Below are 12,146 nucleotides of genomic sequence, written 5' to 3'. Positions count from 1 at the left end.
TCCACCCTGCAGCGGAGAAATGCATCACATCCACACATTCTGTCAAAGTTTGAGCACCGTTGAGTGTGATGAGGCAGCACGAAGACGTGACTAAGTCACCTTGACTTTATTTGCAGAAAAGCTAAGATTAGGTTTCAGAGCTCGACTGTGTTTGATGTTCATTATAAAGTAATGAAGGTAAGAATATTCAGCACAGAGCTTAGATGTGACCCACTGTGTTTATTCTCTGTAGCTCTGTACCTCTGAGACAGTGTTGGAGATCATGTGATTTTAAATTATGTTAAATTTAGAAGATATCTACTCCTGTGTGATTGATTTAAATCTCTTTTTCATTCGTTAGTCTAACACACTTAATTGACAGTTGAACATGTCTGTGAACTGTTTTCTGATTTCTTGGTTTTTTCTGAACCTTTGCACTCCTGGGTAATTGCTTCAGATTTTTGGAATAATTAATGTTGCAGGTGTGGAAGTTTATCTAATTTAAGAGAGTAAAGCTGAAGAGGCAGTTAATTTTTCCCAATCTTAAAAAAGAGCCTAAAAATGGCAGCGTAGAAATCGTAGACAAGGCAGTAGAGGAAGACGTTGTTCTGCGGGTTAGTCTAGCCACACACCACTGTAGCTTCAGCAGGTCTGCCATTCGTCCGTTTTGTGTCTTGCCAATCACAGCGCATTATGTTTGTTGGGCAGGCCTTGAACCAGAGTTACGATGGAGAAAAACAACAAAGATGGTGTCAACTCAGAAACGGCGCTCGTTTCAGACAGCCTTGTCATCAATTTTGGATAAAATAAAAAAGAACTGTAGCCAGGCAAAGCCATCCAATACATATGAATGTATAGTCTGTCCATGGCCCATATAGAAAGAGCTCAGCTGTAGCACGGAATCTATGGTTGCCTCAGAAAACTTTTAGACATTGTGTTATACTCATCGCTAGTGGTAGATACCTTACATTAAAAAAGTAATTACTTATGGTTATAATTTGCTTTTTCCATGAAACAATGGAGTTAGTAACTCAGTGGCCCCATTGTGAAAGTAATTAGTTACCTAGCAAAGTAACTGTGACATTACCATTATGTTCTATAACACAGTTACGTTCTATAATATCTATAAGATTAGACTGTGGTAACACTTTAGTTTAGGGAACACAAATTAACCATTAGTAAGCTGCCAATTAATATAAATATTTTTGAACTTTTAAGTCTGGACTAGTCATTATTAAGCATTTATTAACAGCTTATTACTGATGCCGTAACTCTAACATTAACAGGCCATACATTAAGAGTTTTTTAAAATAAACCATTCATAATGGTTTGTTTACTGACAGTGAATGGTTTGTTGCTGATTAACACACATACTAATTAGCTCTAATCAATATATGGCTTTTAACGAAGTAATTCAAGGGCAACATATTCTAGCCTTCAAGCGGTTAATTAATACTAAACTACTAGTAATTAGGTATGAACAAAATCTGACTTTAGAATGGGGAACATATTCTTGCTTACAAGTGGTTAATTGATTGTTGTTTAGGCTCTATTAACATGTGGAGTTTGGTGTTTATTTACATAATACTAGAACATAATATTTTTGGTTATTAATGCAGAATAACTATTCCCTTGAATTACTTCGTTAAAAGCCACATATTGCTTTGAGCTAAATAGTGTGTGTGTTGGTTCACTGCTGATACATTAAGAGACCAGCCAGAATCAGCTGCTTGACTTGTCAAGTCCGCCATTTTACACAGTCCCAACCTCGTCTTGCAGAGCGGACTTTTTGGCGCAACAGTGCTCCCTAGTGGCTGATAGATGTAAATATAAACCCAGTGTCGAGCTGACAAAAATAAGTTTTGATTATTGTTTCAAATATAGCTTTTAACTCCTTCACTGCCAGCCGTGTCCTGATCAAAAAAGCCCTTTTGCTGCCAGTGATTTTCTGCTTTTTTACTGTTTTTTAAGAGTCACAGAATGTTACACGCTAGGATGATGTCAACAGCCAAAACTACCAAAACAAAGAGTAGACTCCTTTTACATCAGGAAGAATCTGCGCATTTTGAGCGTGATCCATTATTTCATAACCCGTTGTCGAATTGTGATCGGCAGAAGCTTTTCCAGTTTGCGCCTCACTTTTTTTTTACAGCAGCGGCCCAAAACAATTTCCTAACACATGGATTTTCTGCTTCCTGACCACTTGACGTGTGACGTACGCAGATGAAGATCGGCTTTAGAGCTGGGATGTTTGTTCTCACGGTGCGGGGGCTCGTTCCGATGCCCACACAGTAAAAAATGCAAATGACGGCTTTAGTCGTCACTGGCAGTTAATGAGTTAAAGGAAAAACTGTACATTCATTCTGCACACCTCTAAATGCCCCATGGGGGCATTGTTTATTTCAAATATAGCTTTTTATTAAAATGTTCTACATTCCACCTTTAATTTCTACTAGGAACAATAGAATTATAGATATATTGAATACGTATCCAGTCTGCTTAATAAATGTTTCAAAGGTTACCACAGGTTTTTAGGGATTTTGAGATATCCAAAGCTTAATTCCTACTAGTGCCGTTGTTATTATAGATTTTTTTTACTTCTAATATTTTTAGTAACAACATAGCTCTTGGCGTCTTCATTTGCATTCGACAAATGAGAAAACAATTAGTACCAGGAACATTTTAATTACTGCTATTTACAACAGAAATTGCAGAGGTCCGATTTTTAATTAAATGTAAAAACGGCTTGCCATAGTTTGGTATCATCTTGCCTGTCCTGTTTTTACTAATGTCCTCACCTTTCTAAAGCGCTGCTTGTTTTCCTTTCCTCCTCTTTTACAGATTTTGCCCCACCATTATTTGCAGAACCCACACATATTCTGTAAATATGGGCGATAATTGCCCTAGACGTTTGCGGGAACCAACCCCCACCCTGTTTTCATAGTGATCGGAGGTACGTGTGCGCACAACGCCGTGCACACGTACCTCCGTTCTGCCGACAAACACCCTGATGTGTTCAGTGCTGTATGTTCATTTTTGCCATTTGTAACACTGGTTCGGGATAGGTTGTTGGGGGGGGGGGGCGGGGGGGGGGGCGGGGGGGGTCCCATATCACTCATTCTGGCTCCTCCAAGAAGAAGTCGGCTGCAGTCGACTGTGAGAGTTGTTTCGGGTGTAACCAACACATCACTAGTGTAGCTGTCACAGCAACTGACAGCATTGCTGTGCTTAGTTTAGCCACCTTATAGTACCATACCACTTTACATGCCCAGTAATGGTAATAGTGTTGCAATGATGGGAAAATTAATTAGTTAGATGACTTCATTACCTAAAAATAACGCCATTAGTAATGCATTACACTTGAACGCTTTTACTCCCAACACTGATCGCTACAGACCTCAGTCAATGGGGCAGTCCGCCACACGCTGTTGAAGAAGAAGCAAATACATCCTTTTTCTCTCTGATCTTGACTCAAAGAAAAGCCCAAATCTAAATAGTCCAAAGTTGATGCCAAAGCCATTTCAAATGAGCTGTTGTTGTTCCGCTTAGTCGCAGTAACATTCTGACCACCAAATCAATAGGGTGCTGTATTTGGCAAGACACAAGGCTGTTGGGTCTGCTAGGGCTCCTTTGGAGCGTGGCAAGACCCATCTGCGGACAAAGTCATTTTGCTTCTGCTACAGTCTGTCTGGATTTCTAGGCTCACTTTTACGGATTTCTGAAGAATCATGCATAATTTCTGAAAGGGAAAAAGTCCGGAAAGATACTTTAAGTTCTTATGTAAAAGATATATTTGCTTCTTCTTCTTCTTCTTCTTCAACAGTGTATAACGGACTGCCCCATTGACTTATTGCCATAGAGATGAATACATAACCTTACGTGTTGCTCTGATTGGTCCTAGTGCTGTCCAATTGAATGTGGAGACAGTTTGAAAGACAACAGTGGCTGGATTCTTTCAGTGGGTCATGGCCAGACTAATGTACACATATAGGATGGTTTCCCAGGCTATAAAAATGGTGGAAGATTGGGAAAAAAAATGCATGCCAGCATCTTTGGTTCCTTTTAATTTGATACCTCACATTTTCTTGTAAACTGGCCTCATTTCAGTCTTTTGAAATTAAATTGACAAAATTACCAGGCACAAAGAAACATTTACAACCAACATTTTTCAGCAATGCTAATAAATCATTGCCACTATTTATTTATTTTCACTGTTCTCCTAAGCCATTCTCGTGAAATAAAGACCTTGCTACAGCATAAAAAAATTGACAGAATGTGCATAATCTTTAGTCTTGGCAGGATCTTCAGATGAGCATTAAGAAGGCAATTAGATAAAGTGAGGGAGTGCACAAAACCCTGGGTTGTTGTTGTTTATAGCAGCATAATGGGGTCCTGCAATTATGGGTTTATTCATTTGTTTATTTATTAGGATCACCATTAGTTTCCACAAAAGTTTGAACGCCAACACGGTGACAGAACACTCGCCCCTCCCCTCAGGCATCTTCCCTGAGATGCTTCTACCAGAACCGGACACCCACATTTCAAGAGGAAACAAGATAGGGCTAAACACCAGTCCCTGTTTTCTAGGTCCAAATGCCTTTAGTTGTTTGTGACTTCAAATGATGTTTTTCTTTTTGGGACTCAGGTAGTTTGTCCTAAAGTTTAAGAGGTAGCAGCCGGCTGTTTCTCCTTCTCTGATATTATTGAGAGGAAAACCTCTCACACCAGGGGTGTTCTGTTGCTAAATATTTGAGCGCGTAATGAATGGAGGGCCCAAGGAAGTACTGCGGTGGTTGGTTTCTTTAGGTCCGATTGGAGAAGGTTTTTATGCAAGAAAACAGCTTATTGATTTTTTTAATCGCCACAAAGTATTCATAGCTATACTACCGGTATGTCAGAAAGTTTACAAGAGGTGTGAAAACATATTTTAATCCATATTTTTTTCAAATTTGCTGCTGTAGCTTTACTGTTAGATTTATGGCTTTCTACAATTAAAAACACACATTTCAATTTCCTACAAAACCCAAAACCTTATACGTTCTTAACCTTCAGCAGATACATTAAAACCTCAGGTAAAATTGGTTTTTGAAAGAGCTGCATTCTTCCTAAACATCAGAGACCTTTTTAAAGACAGATCAGCATCTTATCTTCCACTATACCTTAAGTGAAGCCACTTGAAGAATATTCAGTTTAAATTATTTATGAAACTTGCTTACACACATACCTGCTCATATCAGTTCTATAAACCATTTCAAAAATCTAATCAGAGCAGTTGAAATGATAGATGAGCACAAACACATGTTCAAATCTGAAGATGAGCTAGAAAAAGAGCAAAAACATCTGCCTGTCGGGGGAGCAGGTGGATATAATAAACAAAAACCCGTCTAAAAGTCAAAACTGGTTGAAGCAAAGATGTGATTTAGGTGCTGAATAACCTCCACCTTCTTTGCATTTGAGTAGCACCACGAGTTCCTTCTTTGTGAAGTGTGACACTGCTGCGGTACTCTGAATTACAGCTGCATGAGAGAGGCTCATTTCACTTGCTGGTGACTGAATGTCGTAGTGAAGTCCTTGATACAAACACATGACTGGGTGGAAAATAGAAAAACACTTTCAGAGAGAAGCTTTGGGAGAATGTTGTTTCACTAATTTAAATATTGGTAAAAATAATATAGTGGGACTTGGATATGCTGAATCAAACATAAAGGGAGGGCTGAAATGTGGAGTTCATGTTAATCTGCACAGCAGTTGTCTACATATTTTAATCCGGACTGAGATATCAGACAGATGGACCAATAGTGTCACCCAACTCTGCTGTGGTTACTTTCATCCAGCTTACTCTGCAGTGGGATAAGAACTAATCACAGCAGGGGAAATCCAAAACAAATTGAAAACGATGTTCATGCAAAGAAACAACTTTTACTCATAAACATTCTGTTTATAGATCTTGTTAAGAACCGCTGCACTTGTAGGATACCCTGTGGGGTCTCAGAGGAGTCAGTGGAGATCACTTGGATTGGCTGTCAAGATTGGCGTTTCAAAATTCAAGACAGGATTTCAAAAAAGTGGTCTTACAAGATTTCAGAAGAACATCTGTGCTTTAGGCCAAAGGGTTAAAGCTTAATCCAACCAAATCAGCAAGTAAACTAAAAGCAGTGTGTCTTTTTATGTGTCCTCTTTGTAGGACCTCATTACAACGGAGGATAACCCAGCCGTAACGTAAAAACAGAAATCCACTAGAAAAGGATAGTTTTTGGTTGATTACAGAGATTGGCTAAGTTGGTCAAGTTGCCTTGACAACAACCTCATCACATCATCAATGGTGTGCTAGTTTGGTGTGATCTCCTGACTTGCTGCGTCCTAACGTGGTCCAAGAGATAAATGCCATCATAGGGTCTCAGGTGGGAGGCTCTTTCTCTGGTTCTCAATGGTGACTATCTAGCATGTTTTAGTTGGTTCCCTGCTGTAGCACAGCCTCTTCAATGGTTGAAATATCTTTTCAGCCTGTCATCAAGCTCTGAAGAAGCCTATTAAATCACCACCAATAAAATTTAAGTATGATTAAGCAGAGAACCTCTAAATTTGACACACACATAAAGGTTTATTTTAAAGCTCCATTTAAAGGCGAACTAGGCAATTTTGGCTTGCTTTTAGCACCCCTTAGTGCTTGTTTGTAGAACTTCACTGTACGTTTGTCTTTTTAACACCTTAATCTAACTGCTGAACTGTCTCCCAGCCTTCATTAGTGCCTACAGGCGTGACAAAAATTAAACAAATCAGCTGTGCCCATGATCTAAAACATGCAGGGAACCAGCTGGTGCTGTTGAGCCAGTTGTGTCAGGTCAATTTTTTATAAGTTGCAACAGAGCGGCCCACCAGTCAATTATATGAAAATATGAAAAACTTGCAAAGTTGCAAAATATCCATTTGACCAAATATTTACAGTGGGTACAGAAAGTATTGCAGCCATTTGCTGAAATCAATTAAATTCATGTATTAATGTGCACACAGCACTCCCATATTGACAGAGAAACACAGAATGTTAGAAATGGATGCAAATTTATTTAAAAAAATGAAATATCGCATGGTCCTAAGTCAGGGGTGTCAAACTCAAACTCACACGGGGCCGAAATGAAACTCTGGGACAGAGTCGAGGGCCAAACTTGATATTTTTTGAAAAAGTGACGGCAAATTTGCACATTTTCTTTATCAACATATATGCAATTTTGAACCTTTAAATTTGGAAACAAACATATTTCTGCATTAACACTGAATGTAGAATAACCAAATTACACACGAGGAAGTCCGTTTTAAATAAAAGGCATCAGTGGTATTCATTACTTGTGGTATATTCAGCATTTTTAAAATCTATTCAGGATTTATGTTTTCTTGATTATTCATTTTTCTTATTTTTTATTCTCATTTTTTCTCCTGTAATAAGTGTCATCGCTGCTGTGACGTCTAGCTTTCCCCACTGAGGAACAATAAAGGGATTTTCTATTCTATTCATCTATCTGCAGCCTTTCCACTTCCTGTTTACTGTAGGTTAAATCTTTTCTCACGGGCCAACAACAAAATAAAAATATCATTTTATCTTAAATGAAAATGCAACATCTCACCTGTTAACTTTCATGTTTTGGAGCAGAAAAAGAGCATAAAACCAACATATTTAAAGCTTAGTTTGCTCCACTGGTTTACTGTGATGCTCACCTGTTCCAGCCAGATACCTGCATCATGGGGTTGATCTGAGCTGAGGAGGAGACTCCTGTTGTTTTGTTCGTCTTCATCATAATAATGACAACATTAGATGACAACAGGTGCTCACATTGGTTTGTGCTGATGAACAAGTCTGAGCAGCTTGACCACGTTGTTGTGTGTCGGGGAGGAAACACAACCACAAAGCCGTGCTGGTTTGAGCGTGTCGCTGTTCGCTGGAGTTATATCAGCTCTGTCTGGACGTTAGTTGGAAAACTTTCCCTATAAGTCGTGAACACGTTACTGAGCGGCTAGAATCTCCGTTTCTGGGCTTCAACGTCAGAAAACAGCTGAGTGAACTCGGCGCTGAGTGAGAGGAGCGTAGTTTGTCTGAGACAGCAGAGCTGCAGACACCCAACTACCCCTGACTGCCTCGGGCTGGAAAAAACACAAAGGAGGGGGCGTGTCGCCTCCGCGCTGTCGCCGCAAAGCATCATGGGAGTTGAAGTCTTTGCGGTAAAATCGGCCAGCGGGCCAGTTTTAATATATTTTTGATATTTATCTCGCGGGCCACATAAAAATGCTCCGCGGGCCGCATCTGGCCTTGACTCTGACATATGTGTCCTAAGTATTCAGACCCTTTGCTCAGTATTTAGTCGAAGCACCCCTTTGAGCTAACACAGCCATGAAGTCTTCTTGGTCAAGATGCAACAAGTTTCTCACCATCTTGGGGTCCTTCAGGTGTCTTTTAGAAAACTCCACGTGTCTTGCACTCAGGAGAGGCTTCCAACGGGCCACTCTGCCATAAAGCCCTGACTGGTGGAGTGATGGTTGACTTTCTACAACTTTCTCCCATCTCTTGACGCATCTCTGGAGCTCAGCCACAGTGATCTTTGGGTTCTTCTTTACCTCTCTCGCCAAGGCTCTTCTACCCCAATAGCTCAGTTTGGCTGGACAGCCTGCTGTAGGAAGAGTTCTGGTCGTCCCAGACGTCTTCCATTTAAGGATTATGGAGGCCACTGTACACTGGGCTCTTAGGAACCTTAAGTGCAGCAGAGATGTTTTTGTACCCTCGACCAGATCTGTGCCTTGCCACATTTCTGTCTCTGAGCTCTTCAAGGCAGTTCCTTTGACCTCATGATTCTCCTTTGCTCTGATGCATTGTGAGCTGTAAGGTCTGTTATAGACAGGTGAGTGGCTTTCCTAATCAAGTCCAATCAGTACTACCACACACAGCTGGACACCAGTGAAGGTGTAGCACCATCTCAAGGATGATCAGAAGAAATGGAAAGCACCCGAGTTAAATATGAATGTCACAGTCTGAATACTCGGGACCACGTGATATGTCAGTTTATATTTTTGAATAAATCTGCAGAAATTTCTAAAGTTCTGTGTTTTTTATGTGCTGTGTGTGTATTAGGGAGGAAAAATAGAATTTAAATTATCTTAACAAATGGCTGCAATATAAAAAAAAGGTGAAACATTCACTGGGGTCTGAATACTTTCTGTACCTACTGCATGGAACCCTATTCAGTGGAACATAAATTGACGAGAAACCTGTAAAATAGAGATTTCTCTGCTTCAACACGGCTGATTTAAATCTGCTGGTGATTAACAGGCTTCTGCAGACTTGATGAATATGTCATTCAACCATTGAATCAGGTTTGTTGAAGCAGGTAAACATCTAAGACTTGCTGGATAGGGGCAATTACCAGAGAGGAGTTGGAGACCCCTGGTCAAAGGCATCATGCGATCGTAAATGCAACATCTTTGGAACATGCTACAGACATCGAGAGCATAGAAGATGTGATGAAAAGCATCGAAGGGAAGTCAAAAATATCAAAAACAAGAAACACCTATTTGCTGAGTTCTTAGAGCAGCATCATGATTGCCTTGCTTCACGCTAAATGAGTTTTTCCAAACTGGCCATGACCAAGCCACATTCTCACAGCTCCCATAGAGTGGGGCGAGCATAGTGGTGTTGTATAAAGGGGCTCTTGAGGAAAGTGAAAATGGAAACAAGACATTCAGGAGCTTAAGATGACACTTGATAGCCCTAAGAGTGGCAATAAGTATCTAGTCTGTACTTGAGACAAACCGTCATCTCTGTTGCTGCTAGATTCTAAGTCTACGAGACTTTGTAGACTTCTAGCCAGACAGAAAGGAAGGAGAGTCCATTATTTGAGGAGAGAGGAAACAAACAGGTAGTTGTTTACGCACTCCTCCACCTTGGTCCTCCACAACCTTTCTCTTTGTTATGTTTCATGCCACTGCACCATGGTGTAGTCATTATTACGTTGTCAGAGCCAGCCATTTGTCACTTCCGTTCATACTTGTTTTGCAGCGTCTTTTCTTCAGCGTGTTTGGGCTGGTGTCACTGTTTATTAGCCGGCTGGAGAGGAATTCGGGCATGTGTGTGTTTTCCTTCTCTTAAAGCTCGTTTCACACACAGCAATGCTTCCTGCTCATTCTGGTTCAAAATAAGCTAGGTCAGGCTTAAGAGACCAAACGAAAAAGTCTCAGACATGTGGTCTGCTCACACACACACACACACACACACACACACACACACACACACACACACACACACACACACACACACACACACACACGCACACTGCAAAAACTGCCAATCAGTCTCTTTTGCCCGTGCAAACTCACACCAGGAGAACCCCGCTGCCGTGGTTTTTCCTGTTTCCTTCTACCCACGAGATTGATTAGCCATTCAACATTGCCTTTATCACATCTGTCAGTTTTTGTCTTCACATCGTTTATCATTCCGCTTGTCACCATCTGATATTGGAGCAAGATCAGTGTGAAGTCTGAAGAGTTTTTCCAATGTGAGACTTGGCCTGTTTAAAAGACCAGACAGATTGTCCTATTGAACAGGCAGACAAACCGAACGTGGCATTGATTACCTTTTGCTCATGGCTTTGTAATATGACAATCCAGCCAGTTTAGAAATATTCAAGTAGAGCTTAAATGTTTTTCTCCGGTCAGATAACAAAGGCCCATAGAAGCCAAAAAAGGGCATGTAAGCATAATAAATGTAGTGTCTTGGCATATTTTCCCATTTGGATGTGTAAAAAAGAGAAAAAAAATGTTATATATATATATATATATATATATATATATATATATATATATATATATATATCATGTACACCTGTTTAAGTGCCATTCAACAATCACTGGGCAGCAACCTGAAGGCATCTAGGTATGGTGAAGATAACTTAGAAGCTGGTTGCTGATGCAAGACAGGGTCATGCACTTTTAAGAATTACCAATCTACTGGGCACTGAACCCATGACCGCTTCTAGAGTTTACAAACAACTGAGCAATGGTTGTGTGTGTGTAAAACGTCCTGTTGATGTCAAAAATCAGGAGAATTGACAGATGATAAAAAATCTACGTGTTCAAATAACCACTGAATCCAGCCAAGGTTTGCAGAACAGCATCTCTGAACTTTTTGAATCTTCGGGGTGTTGTAGAACAGCAGATTCGCATCATGGATGGAATTGTGTGATGCTGTCATGACTACTGGTAGTTTCACATCTGGGCCAGCACTGTCTAGGCTGGGTGGTGTCACCCTGGCTTTCCACAGGAGCCGTCAGCAGCACGTTACTGCAGCAGCACGTCGTAGCTGCTGATAGGAACCGCTGTGGTCAACAGAACCTTTTCCACTGGAGCCGTCAGCAGTCGTCAGCAGCGCGAGTCGGCCGTGTCTCAGGAGCAGCATGTCGCGACCTTTACGCGCCGGTTCTATTTTCTACGCGTGACGCCTCTGAAACGGGTCAAGTTCGACATTTTTGGGGAAGGAAAGACAGGAAATCGGATGCAGAAATGGAGAGAAGCTCCCGAGATTTTCAGAATAAAGAACGTACTGCCTTCCGGTTGCTTTACTTTTATAAAAGGTTACTAACTGTGCGGCCCCGTGAGAAGTTATCACCTAGCTAGCGGTCTCCTTTGTTTTTCAGGTCCGTATTGGCGATCATAAAACGGACAGAACATAAAACACAAACCATGTTGTAGTTTTCTCCTGCTTGTTGTTGTGTTTACTGACGAAGTCACTCGTGTGACTTCGTGCTCTGTCGGTGACAGCTGCTCCCCTGTTGCTTCACGTCCCGTGGGAAGGGCCAAGCAGCAGCTTACGCGAGCAAGACGTGCTGCTGCAGTAACGTGCTGCTGACGGCTCCCGTGGAAACCCGGGGTCAGTCCAGGTCCTGCACCGATAGGGTTTGTTCACTCACACTTCTCAGGAACAGGGAATTGTCCAAACACAAGGGTGGGGCAACGCTTCCTTCTGTCATAGCTGACTTTGGAAATTGTGCCCTAGGTGCTTGTAGTGGTACGGCTTGACCAAGGTCGTCTGTGACTGATGAGTTAAGTGTGGGTGTGGCAGTCCCTTCCACACAAGGAGCAGGTGTGGTTTGTTGCAGGGGGATCTCTGTGCTTATGTTCTTTCGTGGCTC

The 12,146-nt window shown here is 41.2% G+C and overlaps 1 protein-coding gene across 11 annotated transcripts in view; it reads left to right on the top strand.

Moving 5' to 3' along the window:
- The window catches only part of ctnnd2b (catenin (cadherin-associated protein), delta 2b), a 225,541-nt gene that overhangs the window by 56,050 nt on the left and 157,345 nt on the right, over positions 1-12,146 (top strand). The window lies entirely within an intron of this gene.

The sequence above is a fragment of the Nothobranchius furzeri genome, chromosome 11 (assembly GCF_043380555.1).
Source record: "Nothobranchius furzeri strain GRZ-AD chromosome 11, NfurGRZ-RIMD1, whole genome shotgun sequence".
In the NCBI taxonomy this organism is placed as follows: domain Eukaryota; kingdom Metazoa; phylum Chordata; class Actinopteri; order Cyprinodontiformes; family Nothobranchiidae; genus Nothobranchius; species Nothobranchius furzeri.
The sequence above is the reverse complement of the archived record's forward strand: the minus strand, read 5'-3'. Positions and strand labels throughout refer to the sequence as shown.